The sequence below is a fragment of the Pelodiscus sinensis genome, chromosome 26 (genome assembly GCF_049634645.1).
Source record: "Pelodiscus sinensis isolate JC-2024 chromosome 26, ASM4963464v1, whole genome shotgun sequence".
Taxonomy (NCBI): domain Eukaryota; kingdom Metazoa; phylum Chordata; order Testudines; family Trionychidae; genus Pelodiscus; species Pelodiscus sinensis.
Genome location: NC_134736.1, coordinates 18,447,703 through 18,461,947, shown reverse-complemented (window position 1 = coordinate 18,461,947; position 14,245 = coordinate 18,447,703).

Genomic DNA, 14,245 nt, shown 5'->3' with positions numbered 1-14,245 from the left:
CCACAGTAGGTCTCAACCTAGTCCCTATTAGTTAGAGATGGGCTAAAGCCCTGAAACATGGGGCTTGATCTGTTTTCCAAAATTTTTGCTCTCATTAATAACTATATTTCTGGATAGTCTTGATATCCATATAAATGTCCAATGCCTCTTTTAATCTTTATATTCTTGTCCTAAACAACTTCTAGCAGCAGAGTTCCACAGCATTTTGTATCATGTGCAAAAAATTTTCCTTCATCAGTTTTGAATTTGCGGTACCATTAATTCTCACTGCATGCCCCTTTGTTCTTGTGTTATGAGACTGGGAGAACAGAAGATCCCTATACACTTCCTTGTTATTTCACACACCTTAGTATGGCTGCCATTCTTTGTCTCATAAAACACAAGAATGCCCATATTGGGTCAGACAAGTGGTCTTTCTAGCTCAGATGCTTCAGAAGGAATGAACAGCACATCATCCAGTCCCTGCTTCTGGTAGTCAGAGAGTTAGGAACACCCAGAGCACGAGGTTGGGTCTCTGATGATCTTGGCTAATAGCCATTGCTGGACCTATCCTCTATGTACTGATCTAATTCTTTTTGAACCCAGTTATACTTTTGGTGGTCACAATAGATCCAACACGGAGTTCCATAGGTTGACTGTGCAGTGTGTGAAGAAGTACTTCCTTCTGTGTATTTTAAACTTGCTACCTATTAATTTCATTGGGTAGTCTCCATTGGGAACCTTTATCAATGAAGGTGCTAACTACTTTCTGAATGGTATCCTTCCTGCCTTATCCATCCACTGACTTTGATCTTTATCTACTCAGGTTTAACACCCTTTCTCCTGATACTTTTTGCATAGAGACAGGGGGGTGGGCGACAGAACATCTTTCTTCCTCCCCCAGCCCCCTTCCCTTCTATTTATTTCGAGTTTCCTTATCCTCTAATCATAACTCCAGTCATCTGAAGAAGTGGGCTGTGCCCACGAAAGCTCATGATGCCATCTACATGTTTTGTTAGTCTATAAAGTGTTACCAGACCATTTGCTTGCTGGTTTTTTCTCCATTATTGTGTTATTTGAACAAGTATATAATACTTCTTTATGCACTTTCTCCACACCATTCATGATTTATAGGCCTCTGTATATTCCCCTCAATCATCTCTTCTAAGCTGACAAGTTCCGGTGATTTTAATTTCTCATCATACAGAAGTTATTCCATCTCCCGATAATTTTTGTTGCCATTCTTTGTACTTTGTAAATTCTAATATATCTGTCTTGAGATGGGGCAGCCAAAATACCACTCAATATTCAAGGTGTGGGTGTAACGTGGATTTGTATAGTAGCATGTTGATATTTTCTGTCTTGTTATCCATCCCTTCCTTAAGTTTGCCGGGCTTACTGGTCTAATCTAAACAACCCCAACCTTTTCAGTCTCAGAGTTTTGCTGTGCCCTAATCCTTCTTGTTGCCCTTCTCTGCACACCCTTGAATTCTTCAGTACAGCTCCTACCACAAATAGCTCAGTCTATGGCTCCGATAGTGAGAGGAGCTCTCTCCAGGTTTAAAATCAGTGGTTCCCTGTCTCTGTGCTCATTGCAGTATCAGGGCTGAAAAGCATGAAAGACTTGAGTGATGATGGGTTGTTCCTAATATCCTTTGAGGTAATTTGAATGACATTTGCTACACCAGGCATGGAGTCAACCATGTGATCTGCAGTTAAAAAAAATCTGCAAATATTTTAATCTTGTTTGTGGAAAGATGTGCACGTTTGGGACACATCAGCCACATGTGTAAAAGTGGCCCATTCACAAAAAATGCTCTTCTACTACTATTGTTAGGCATGGCATTTATATGTTGCTGTTAATGATAAGCGAGTGGATCCTGACATTTCACTAATACATTCTGAAAGCAATAATGAAACCCTATACCTGGGAGATGTCACACCTGTAACAAAGACAGGATTTAGAGAAGCGCTCTCTTGTCAACAGACCATGGGAAAGGGCAGAACTGACAGAGGCAGGAGGGTGAGTCAGACACTGTAATGAAAGGCTGGATCATTCCTCTATAGGGAAAAACCTTCAAAAAGAACAGGAAATTCTGCACCACCTCATTTTGTCTGGAGAAGGCATTCATGCCATATGCAACAGGTTCTTCGTCTGGCTCTCTGAACCCAAGCATCCACCAAAAGCTAGAGTCAGGGTGGAAGCCCTCGTTTCAAGCCTATCCCCCAGCCCTGTACTTGTCTCTTCCCCTCCCTCTGCCCAAATATGGGGGGAAGGGAGTTAGAGCAGCATAGGGCGGGGGAGGAGGACAGGGTTCTCTCACTCCCTAGGCCAGGGGTGAGGAACCTTTTATGGGTCGGGGGCCATTGATCCATAGAAAAATCAGTTGGGGGCCACACACAAGTGAGAAGCAAAAAAAGGAAAAAACAACCCCTCGCTGCCGTGGCCCCCAACTGAGAAGGAAAAAGACACTTGCCACATTCCCCTCACACACCAGAGCCTAGGGGGACCCAGGCTAGCCGATTTTGTGTAATCCAACTCTGCGGTGGGGGAGGGGGGCAGGTGGAGCACCAGCGCTGGTTCCCCAATGCTGAGGGGGGAGTCCTGAGCCTTGGGGGCCAGATCCAGGCAAGTCACAGGCTGCATCCGGCCCCCAACCCTTACATTCCCCACCCCTGCCCGAGGCTAAGCAGCACAGCCCCACGAATAGGTGGCATTCTCCATAGCTAGTGCAAGAGTGCTCCCCCTCCTGTTTCAGTCTAGAGCTGTGTCTAGACTACATGGCTCCGACGACGGAGCCATGTAGATTAGACACATAGGCAAAGGCAAATGAAGCAGCGATTTAAATGATCGCGGCTTCATTTACATTTACATGGCTGCTGCGCTGAGCCGACAAACAGCTGATCAGCTGTTTGTCCGCTCAGCGCGCTAGTCTGGACGCTCCCCTGCCGACATCAAAGCCCTTTGTCGGCAGCCCCGTTATTTCTTGTGGGATGAGGTTTACCGGGGCTGCCGAGAAAGGGCTTTGATGTCGGCAGGGGAGCGTCCTGACTAGCGCGTGAGCCGACAAACAGCTGATCAGCTGTTTGTCGGCTCAGCGCGGCAGCCATGTAAATGTAAATGAAGCCGCGATCATTTAAATTGCGGCTTCATTTGCCTTTGCCAAAAAAACAAATCTACATGGCTCCGTCGACGGAGCCATGTAGTTTAGACGTACCCTAGGAGAGTGTCTATTCTGGACCTTTTCTAATAGCAGGGTGAGGGAAGTAGCGTGCCTGCAACACAGCTAACACTGCTTTGGCCTGCTTTTTAATTTTAAAGCGGAAACCCCAGTGTTCCCCAGGGGCTGGGGGAAAGGAGGGCAAAGCACTTAGCTCATCAGAGAATCAAATTTCACGCTTGTATCCATATTGGCACCAGACCCCCAATTCAAAAAGTTATGCACATTCAAGTAGGGTCAGAGAGATGATCACTGTGCAAAGAAAAAAAGGCAACATTCATCTAATCATTTGTTGGGAATCATTTTGCCCCTGGGCAATACATACTCTACTTAAAATAGATAAAGCTATTTCTGAACAATCTGGGGGCAGCCCTGAGCTGCTGGCAAGATGCCAGCTCTGCTGTGTGAAATGTGGTGGGTTTGGTTTCTGGGTGTACATGAGAGTTTTTGTGGCATCCACACATGTGGACGGGTTTGCTTCTGGCCCAGGCCTGAATGAAACCAAAAACCTCACCACAAAACTCAAATGGGTGAGTGTCACCTGGTTTCATGTCAAAACCACCAGGCTTTTCCTGGTTTGCAGATGAAAACCCTGACAGGCCACACAGGAAGGCGGGAGAAGATGGCCTCCAGGTTAACCCAGCAGACCAGGAGTCAGGCCAGCCAGGTTCAGCTCTGAGCCTTGCTGCTCACTCATTTTGGAAAGCTGTCATTTAACTCCTCTTTCTGTTTGGAATCTGAGCTGATTTGCACGCATGTCATTCTAGTGCCTTCAGTTTACAACAGTGTCTAATTGGTGAGGGCAGATCTATCTTGCATGTTTTACTTTTTGGGTACACATACACACACAAATCACTCCCTTCCTCAGTAATTTACGACTGCAAAGGGAAGAATAAGTCTGGGTTTTGAATCTAGACAATAAAATGGTCTTATTTTTAACACGGCCTGAGTAGCTTTCAAGCGGGAGCATGTTAGAATTCATATTATATTGTGCACCATAATTTTGCTCACAAGGTTGCTGGTCTTGGATTTCCAGTTATGACATGAATTCTTTCCATTTTATAGAGATTTATAAATGGCATCAATAGAACACTGTGGGCCCTATTCATTAAACAATGAGTCATTTCGGCATTCCATTCTATTTTATCCCAGTTCTGACAAAACTTTTATGTACAAATGGGGCTCTACTTGGTGCATCTGACTCAGCAATAGAAGTGTTTCAGCATAGATTAGACTGGCCTGGTAGATAGACAAAAAGCATTTTTTAAAATATCCCCATCTGAGTAAATGATTTTGGTGGGTGTCGGTTCACTTTCCAGGGGACAAATGTCCGTGGCATAAGAAACCATCCTTTTTCTAGCATGAAAACAAGGATTTAACTGGCACAGAGTGTGAAATTCCTTCTCACCCTTACAGGTAGGCCCTCCAAGGTCAGATCTGCGGCACCTTGCAGGAGCTGTCTGAAGGAAGCTTGGAGTTTGGGGCGTGCCTGTACTGAGGATAGACCGAACTCTTCATTCTTCAGGGCTGCTAATCAGGCACCTTGGCCCCAGCACTCTATTCACAGGGAAAACGTAGAAGAAAAAGACAAAATAAGCAACGGACTCCCTCAAGAACCTGCTCATTGGCTGCCAAGTGCAGACAACCAGTCACTAATAGAGAACACAAGACGTTGGCTCTGTCTTTCAATACTACTTGAAGAACTAGCCAACAGGAGTGGCTGAAGAAGCATGACGTTTAAAGAATGTAAGGTTTTGACCCATTGCAGGCACAGCTGTAATGGTGGAGCAATACAGCTTAATACGTTTTAGATTGTCCAGAGCTATGAACCTGGAGAGATTTGTTTTGAAAAGAGAATGGGGCCAACTACATAGAGGAAAGGATTGAAAAGAAAGGACAAAACCATTACAGGTGTATTCTGCAAATCTGTGTGAAAGTCCTTTTTCACACATGGTGTTTTAAAAAAGCGATCCAGAAGCCATCATCACCGGACATTTGCAGCTTTCCTCACCTATTATAGGCAGATGCATCAATGGGTATTTGTGGTCTTTATTATCAATAATAAGCCACGGCAAGTTTGGAACTCACAAGTTTGGATACATATTCCTGTGCACTGAAACATAACCTACGAAGAGTCACCTTTCAATAAATGCACAGTGTGACAGTACTCACAGTCCATAAGAGACACACATGGACTCTCTTATTCAGCCAGAACCCACTGTCTCATTTTCACCTGCCACCAGTACAAATTTCTGCACTTTGCTTGAGACTCCAGCTTCAAAGAGACAAAAATGGACTTAAAATTTAGGTGGTATTATTTTGTAGAAGGATATTTAATAAAAAGCCATTCCAAATGAAACCATTTGTTAAACAAACACAGATCGATAGTCTCCTGCAATACATTGAGAGATGGCATTCAAACTCAAAGAGAAGTGACTAAAAACTGAATAAGTGCAGAAGTGAAATTTTCTTTGTTCATGGACTAAGTGGAGAGAAATTAATCTTCTCAATAAAAAGGCCACTCAAAACTAGCCATCTTCCTTGTTTCTTCTTCATTTTAATCTGCAGCTCACAGAAGTGAAAGGTACAGAATTGCTGTTCCAATACTTGTAAAAGGTCCACAGTTGTAACATTGCCATATTCTGGAAGTCTATCTAAATGACATATGATCAAAGCCATATGATGGAAGTCTAATTACATATAGGGCATATGGAAGACATATGACAGAAGGACATATGGAGGACATATGATAGAAGGGCATATGAGGACATACGATAAAAGCCTAATTAGTTGACAATACAATACTCTAAACCAGGGGAGACCTGGAATGCTATTTTCTTTAATAACAAAATGAGCATCTTGGATTATGACAGTTGTCAATTCCACTGCAGAAAAGACCATTTAATTTGCTTTTGTTCTTTATGGCAAGTTAGGTTCTCTGGCTTGGATATCTGGCTGGTAAATAATAGCCATAGCATTGTCTAAAAATTAAAATATATAAGCAGCAAATATGTGTATAGGCTTAATTTATCTACTGCTTTAAAAAATTTAAAAAATTCCTAACTGTCAGGGTGGTCAAATATTGGAATAAATTGCCAAGGGAGGTGGTGGAATCTCCCTCTCTGGAGATATTTAAGAACAGGTTAGATAGACATCTGTCAGGGATGGTGTAGGTGGAGCTTGGTCCTGCCTTGAGGGCGGGGGGCTGGACTCGATGACCTCTTGAGGTCCCTTCCAGTCCTATTATTCTATGATTCTATGATTTAGTGGGTGCAAAGCACTACAACCAAGGTGTAAGTCACTGAGGAAATCTGATTTGGTAGCATTTTGTATCCATTTGCACAGATTGAAGCAATGACCTGAAATGCAAGATAGTGAAGAGTTTTACAACTGGGGCAAAACAGTGTAGCATGTCAATTGATGCTAGATCAGGATATGGACTTTAATCTTTAAAACCATTGGAACAGCTCTTCAAAAATATTGTATAACCTATTTGAAGTTGCCAATTTGCCAAATTGGCTGCATTTGTCTACATACCCAGTGTTGTTCTAGCCCTGATCTAGAGAATTGTGGAATGGTATGACAAAGTACTATTCATCTCTCTTCTGAAAACACTAACCCATACTTTGTTATGACATACTTTACAATCTGCTCAAAAAACTGACGAAAAAACTTAGAAAATGAATAGTCCTGCAGCATCTATGGGTATGTCTACACTACCACCCTAGTTCGAACGAGGGTGGTTAATGTAAGCAACCGAAGTTTCAAATGAAGCCCAGGATTTGAATTTCCCGGGCTTCATTTGCATCTTGTCGGGTGCCGCCATTTTTAAAGCCCCGCTAGTTCGGACTCCGTGCCCACGGCTACACGCAGCACAGACTAGGTAGTTCGGATTAGGCTTCCTATTCCGAACTACCAGTACACCTCGTTCCACAAAGAGTAACGGTAGTTCGGAATAGGAAGCCTAATCCGAACTACCTAATACGTGCCACGTGTAGCCGCGGGCATGGAGTCCGAACTAGCAGGGCTTTAAAAATGGTGGCGCCCGGCAAGATGCAAATGAAGCCCGGGAAATTCAAATCCTGAGCTTCATTTGCAACTTCGGTTGCCTACATTAAACACCCTAGTTCGAACTAGGGTGGTAGTGTAGACATACCCTTAGAGACTAACAAAGATTCATCTGAAGAAGTGGGTTTTGCCCACGAAAGCTCATTGTACCATCTACATTTTTGTTAGTCTCTAAGGGTATGTCAACACTACCCCGCTAGTTCGAACTAGCGGGGGTAATGTAGTCATCCGCAGTTGCAAATGAAGCCCAGGATTTGAATTTCCCAGGCTTCATTTGCATGAAGCCGGCCGGCGCCATTTTTAAATGCCGGCTAGTTCGGACCCCATGCCGCGCGGCTACACGCGGCACAGACTAGCTAGTTCGGATTAGGCTTCTAATCCACGAGGCATACAGCTAGTTCGGATTAGAAGCCTAATGCGAACTAGCTAGTCCGTGCCACGTGTAGCCGCGCAGCACGGGGTCCGAACTAGCCGGCATTTAAAAATGGCGCCGGTCGGCTTCATGCAAATGAAGCCCGGGAAATTCAAATCCCGGGCTTCATTTGCAACTGCGGATGACTACATTACCCCCGCTAGTTCGAACTAGCGGGGTAGTGTAGACATACCCTAAGATGCTGCAAGACTCTTCGTTGTTTTAAAAAAAAATTCTGTTAGGGTATGTCTACACTAGCCCCCTAGTTTGATCTAGGGAGGCTAATGAGGGTGACCAAAATTGCAAATGAAGCTTGGGATTTAAATATCCTGTGCTTCATTACCATGTTCTACACTGGTAAACCTCATTGCAGGAGGAATAACAGCTAATTCGATTTAGGGCTTTAATTCAGAATCCTGTTTCACTGCCGCATGCAGACGCCGGCAGTTACTTCGGGCTAGTCAATTTCTAAAATGGCGACCAGCCAGGAACATGCTAATGAAACACAGGATATTTAAATCCCATGCTTCATTTGCAATTTTGGTCACCCTCATTAGCCTCCCTAGATTGAACTAGGGGGCTAGTGTAGATGTACCCTTAGTGTAGATCTACACTGGTGTGATTTTTTGAAAATGCTTTGAACGGAAAACTTTTCCGTTAAAAGCATTTTCGGAAAAGCGCGTCTAGATTGGCAGGATGCTTTTCCGCAAAAGCACTTTTTGCGGAAAAGCATCCGTGGCCAATCTAGACGCGCTTTTCCACAAAAAAGCCCCGATCGCCATTTTCGCAATCGGGGCTTTTTTGCAGAAAACATTACTGTGCTGTCTACACTGGCCCTTTTGCGCAAAAGTCTTTTGGAAAAAGACTTTTTCCCGAACTGGAGCAGCATAATATTTCCGGAAAAGCACTGACGATCTTACATGAAATCGTCAGTGCTTTTCCGGAAATTCAAGCGGCCAGTGTAGACAGCTGGCAAGTTTTTCCGGAAAAGCAGATGATTTTGAGGAAAAACTTGCCAGTCTAGACACAGCCTTAGAGACTAACACGGCTACCCCTCTGAAACTAAAAAACTGACAGTCTTGCCCCACATTCTGCAAACCTTCAATAGCAGAGTTGAGTCTGTCATGACTAAAACTCAATTATTTTTACAAAATATACTTCAGTACCATTATTTGCAGGGCTCGCCCTGCTCGCCATCCGTGCGGTTCAGCGTTCTGCGTAAGCGCAGATCACTCGGAGCCGGCTCTTCTGGGATGTAATCTACTCGCCATGGGTGAGCAGATTACATTGTCTGTCGAGCCCTGATTATTTGTATCTTGAGCGCTACCTTGTAATAGCAGGTGCATGTCACTCTATTTTCAGACATTTGCTCACTTACATACTCTTTTCTAGAATTCAGTCATGAGAAATGGGAAAAGTCTAGAGTCCTGCACTTGGGATGGAAGAATCCCAAGCATTGTTACAGGCTGGGGACCAACTGGCTAAGTAGCAGTTCTGCAGAAGAAGACCTGGGGATTCCAGTGGATGAGAAGCTGGATATGAGTCAACAGGGTGCCCTTGTAGCCAAGAAGGCTAATGGCATAGTAGGTTGCATTAGGAGGAGCATTGCCAGCAGATCCAGAGAAGTGATTATTCCCCTTTATTCAGCTCTGGTGAGGCCACATCTGGAGTAGTGTGTCCAGTTCTGGGTCCCCCACTATAGAAAGGATGTGGACGCATTGGAGGGGGCCAGCGGAGAGTGACCAAAATGATTAGGGAGCTGGAGCACATGACCTATGAGGAGAGGCTGAGAGATTTGGGTTTGTTTAGTCTGCAGAAGCGAAGAGTGAGGGGGGATTTGAGAGCAGCCTTTAACTTCCAGAAGGGAGGTTCCAAAGAGGACAGAGAAAGGCTGTTCACAGTAGTGACAGATGTCAGAACAAGGAGCAATGGGCTCAAGTTACAGTGGGGGAGGTCTAGGTTGGATATTAGGAAAAACTATTTCACTAGGAGCTGGAGAAGCACTAGAATGGGTTACCTAGGGAGGTGGTAGAATTTCCATTCCTAGAGGTTTTTAAGTCTCGGCTTGAGAAAGCCCTTCCTGGGTTGATTTAGTTGGGATTTGTCCTGACTTGGGTGCGGGGAGGGGGGGGGGGGGGGCTGGATTTGATGACCTTGTGAGGTCTTTTCCAGCTCTATGATTCTATGACTCCCAGTCATTAGTGCATTTGCAAGCACCATTTGACATTTTGGCAAATACATATTCTCGCCCTGGAGCAAGCATTGATATAACCAATCCCACGAGGGGGTTTGAACTCTGGACCTTGAAAGCTGAACATGTCAGCCTGTGCTTCTAGAACAAAGAGAATAAGGGTCAGTTTGAGGCAATGGGATCAGATGCTTAGATATTCTGAAAATCCCACTAAAGGCCTATGTGCAACGTTAAGAACCTACGTATCTTTATAAATCTGGCCCTAAGTCTATTCGTTTGCAGAAACTGCAGATTCGTAAACGTTCTCTGAGGCCCCAGCCACCAGAGGGGGGGAAAGACCAACACTTGCTTAGTGCAGGTTACACTGGCACTGACATTCTCTGCATGGATCTTTTCTCCATACAGTCTCTCTTTTTGGATTTCAGAATATGGAGTCAGAGAAAAGAAGGCAGTGCACGACCTGCCTGGGAGATGGCTGGAGGTGTTGTGTCCTTGAAACGTGTAGCACATAGGGTGACCAGACTGCAAGTGTGAAAATTCAGGACAAGGGGTGGGGGTGGGGGTTAATAGATGCCTATATAAGACACAGCCCCAAATATCAGGACTCTCCTATAGAATCAGGACAGATTATCTCCCTAGTAACACCTCCATCCATGCCTGGAAATGTTCAAGAATTGGCACCCCCAGATATGATGTTCAAAGCTGATGTACCTCCTCTATGAGGCTGTTCTCCCATGTTGCAGGTGCCAGTCATAGTCCTACCTAAACATGCCTTATCTGGAGCTACCAGCACTCCTTCGCTACCCTCCTCCTTCTCTCTGGAGTTTAGTGCAAGTTGTAACTAGTTCCTGTACAAGTATGCTGGGTGGTACCTTTTCTCTCTTGTAGTTCACCATCAGAAAGTGAGTTGTAATTTAGTCTTTCAGTGCTGTACAAAACTGGCCTGTAATCAAAGGCTAACATAAAGAACAACCGCTCATCCATCTCAAGGGCTAACAGAGTACACGATGCCTTTCATGTTCTTTGGAGACTTCTGATTGTTGACCACAAAGGCAATGCCATTGACATGTTATCATGGTGCTTTTCACACCTCTTACACTTTCAACAGATCAAATGCTAACAAGAGGAAACAAGGGCTACCAGTTCTCCGAGTCTGCTCAATACCCATTGATACAGTGAAAAGAAATAGTGTGAGAAAAAACAAACAATTTGAAGTTCCATATGAATAAAGCAGCTTCTTCAACAAACTCTTACCTGTTCCTTCCTGTTCCATTTGTCCAGAGAAAACAGTGTTGAGGAATTAGGCTCTCTCACCATGCCGTTTTGTGCAAGACCCAAGGAAAGCTAGGAGGTTGTACAGTTATCTCCCGTGGTGTAATTCTAAACTATACAACCTACTACCTCAACCTGGATGCATGCAGTCAAAAATGCTGTAAAACCACCCACCAATTCAGAGCCAACACAACGCCAAGGTTTCTCCATGAAAATCTAACAGCTCTCATTATCTCCCCTGCAGATTGAGCAGTATTAAATACTTTGCTAGTAAAAAGACACCCAAACAAATTCAGCCCCTCCACGCCACCACAGATTAAGAAATGAGATTTCATAAATCCAGATCATGACTGCTCCGTGTAGACAAAATCCCTTGTCACTTTTTTATAAGACAAAAGGAGGTTTGTTCTTGTGGAAAATTTCCCTTCCCATTCACCCCAGATTTTCCTATCCACACAGAAACTCTGCGTGCAGCAAGTGCAAAGCAATTTTTTGATCCCATGGGATGATAGGTGTCATATAAATGCTCACACCATTAGACCAGCAAGAGTGAGATCCTGTCTTCTTACAGGGAACATATGAAATTTCTACTAGACTGTAGTCAAAGAGCTAGGGTGTTATCATTATGACTCATTCCTGTCAACCACCAAGGTATTGATTAAGACCGTTCTGTGTATATTTATTACAGCATGCAAACAAGGATTAGAGCCATCTAAAAAAAATATGCTAGTTAAAATATGGGACTTATTCAGACCTTAGATTCTGTCTCTCACAGGTGAATGCATCCCCAGGCATAACTGCATTGCATTGGTAGGGGATTCAGAGTGAACCAGATGCATTGAATGTTGAGTTGTGCATAGGAACTAGCATCTTGGATACACATATTTTGTTTTAGTGCAACAGAAAGTGATGGTAGTGATTTATGTGAAAAGCTAGTAGCCTACCTGGACTTCTGACCATATTAGCAAAACAGACTCTAGTGCTGGAGTGGGCAATAAGCAGCCCATGGGCTATATGGGGTTTGCTAGGGTTAGCCTTTGTCACGCCTAAAGACGCTTTATTTATAAATGCAGCTCCCATTGGCCACAGTTTGCTGTTCCTGGCCAATGGGAGCTGCAGGGAGTGATGACCCAGCCTGCGGCGCTTCCTGCAGCTCCCTTTGGCTGAGAATGGGAAGCTTCAGCAGAACTATGAGGATGCTCAGGTAAATAAACCATTTGGTAGCCCACCAGCAGGCTGCAGCTAGCAATCAACATCTGGACTGTGGGCTGCTTATTTCACACCCGTTCTCTAGAGAGAAGACTTTTCTCCCCAGTATGCACCTGTTAATATACTGGCAGTCCCCGGGTTACGTACAAGATAGGGACTGTAGGTTTGTTCTTAAGTTGAATTTGTATGTAAGTCGGAACTGGTACATATTGTAGGGGAAACTCTAGTCAAACATTTCTCCAGAGCTCAGTTTTATTCTCCCATACCTCACTTCCCTCAGTCCTTTATTCTCAAGCTGAGGTGTCTGCTGAGAAAAGCCGCTCCGCGTATCCCTGGTCTTCTGGGGGGGGAGGGGGCGGCGCTAGCTTCACGTCTCCCTGGTCTGCTGGGGGGAAGCAGCTAGTGCCGGGTTGCCTCACCCCGTTTGTAAGTAGGGATCCGATGTAAGTCGGATCCATGTAACCCGGGGACTGCTTGTATATTTGAAAACTGCTCCATAGAGGTTTAAAGCTATAGGACGTTGTCAATGTTACTCAAGTTTCTACCTAGTCCAGATTTCAGGAGTCACTTCTAGTTGATAGTCAATCTGCATTAAAACAGATTGAACAAATATGGTGAAATGGAAACATGTCAACCACACTTCAATTTTATCCCTATCACAGTGAGTCAATATTAGAGTTGGGGTTAGAACTCAGGAGCTCATGGATTATTACACAAAGACCACTGAACCCCATAACAGTCTATTAGGTACCCCAGAGGTCTGGTTTTGTGCTGAAGCCATCCCAAATAATTATTGGTGACAGCAATACTCATTGACCATTGCACTCATCAATACTTTTGACTTCATATCTGGGGCACATAGAATCATAGGACTGGAAGGAACTGTGAGAGGTCACCAAGTCCAGTGCCCCACACACATGGCAGGACCAAGTACCATCTAGACCATCCCTGACAGATGTCTGTCTAATCTGCTCTTAAATTTCTCCAGTGATGGATATTCCACAACTTTCCTAGGCAATTTATTCCAGTGCTTAACCACCCTGACAGTTTGGAAGTTTTTGCCTAATGTCCAAACTAAACCTCTCATGCTATGATTTAATTCCACTGCTTCTTGTCCTATCATCAGAGGTTAAGGAGAATATTTTTTCTCCCTCTGATGGACCTTCTAGGGACTTGAAAGTTATCATATCACCTCTCCGTCTTCTTTCAGACTGAACAAACCCAAGTTTTTCAATCTTCCCTCATAAGTCATATTTTCTAGACCTTTAATCATTTTTGTTGCTCTTCTCTGGACTGTCTCCAGTTTATACACATTTTCCCTGAAATGTGGCAGCCAGAACTGGACACAATACTCCAGTTGAAGTCTAATCAGCGTAGAGTAGAGGGGAAGAATTATTTCTCATGTCTTGCTTACAACACTCCTGTTAATGCATCCCAGAATCATGTTTGCTTTTTTTGCAACAGTGTCACACTATTGATTCATATTTAGCTTGTGGTCCACTATCACCCCTAGATCCATTTCTGCAGTACTCCTTTCTAGACAGTCGCTTCCCATTCTGTGTGTATGAGACTGATTGTTCCTTCCTAAGTAGAGTACTATGGATTTGGCCTTGTTACATTTCATCCTATTTACCTCAGACCATTTCTCTAGTTCAGTGATTCTCAACCAGTGGTATGAGTACCCATCAACACAACTGAAATTTGGAGAAAACTGAATTTTTGTTTTAAGATTACAGTGCTTTATTATTTTTGTACTTTTTACACCCAAAAATTTCATCGCTTGCCCGGCTACGATTAAGTTGTTTAAACAAACAAGTTGAAATGGTAGACAAAAAATTGTGTGACTGAAAACTGTAGGCACTGGGGATACTTTTTTTTAAGGGATATTTAATA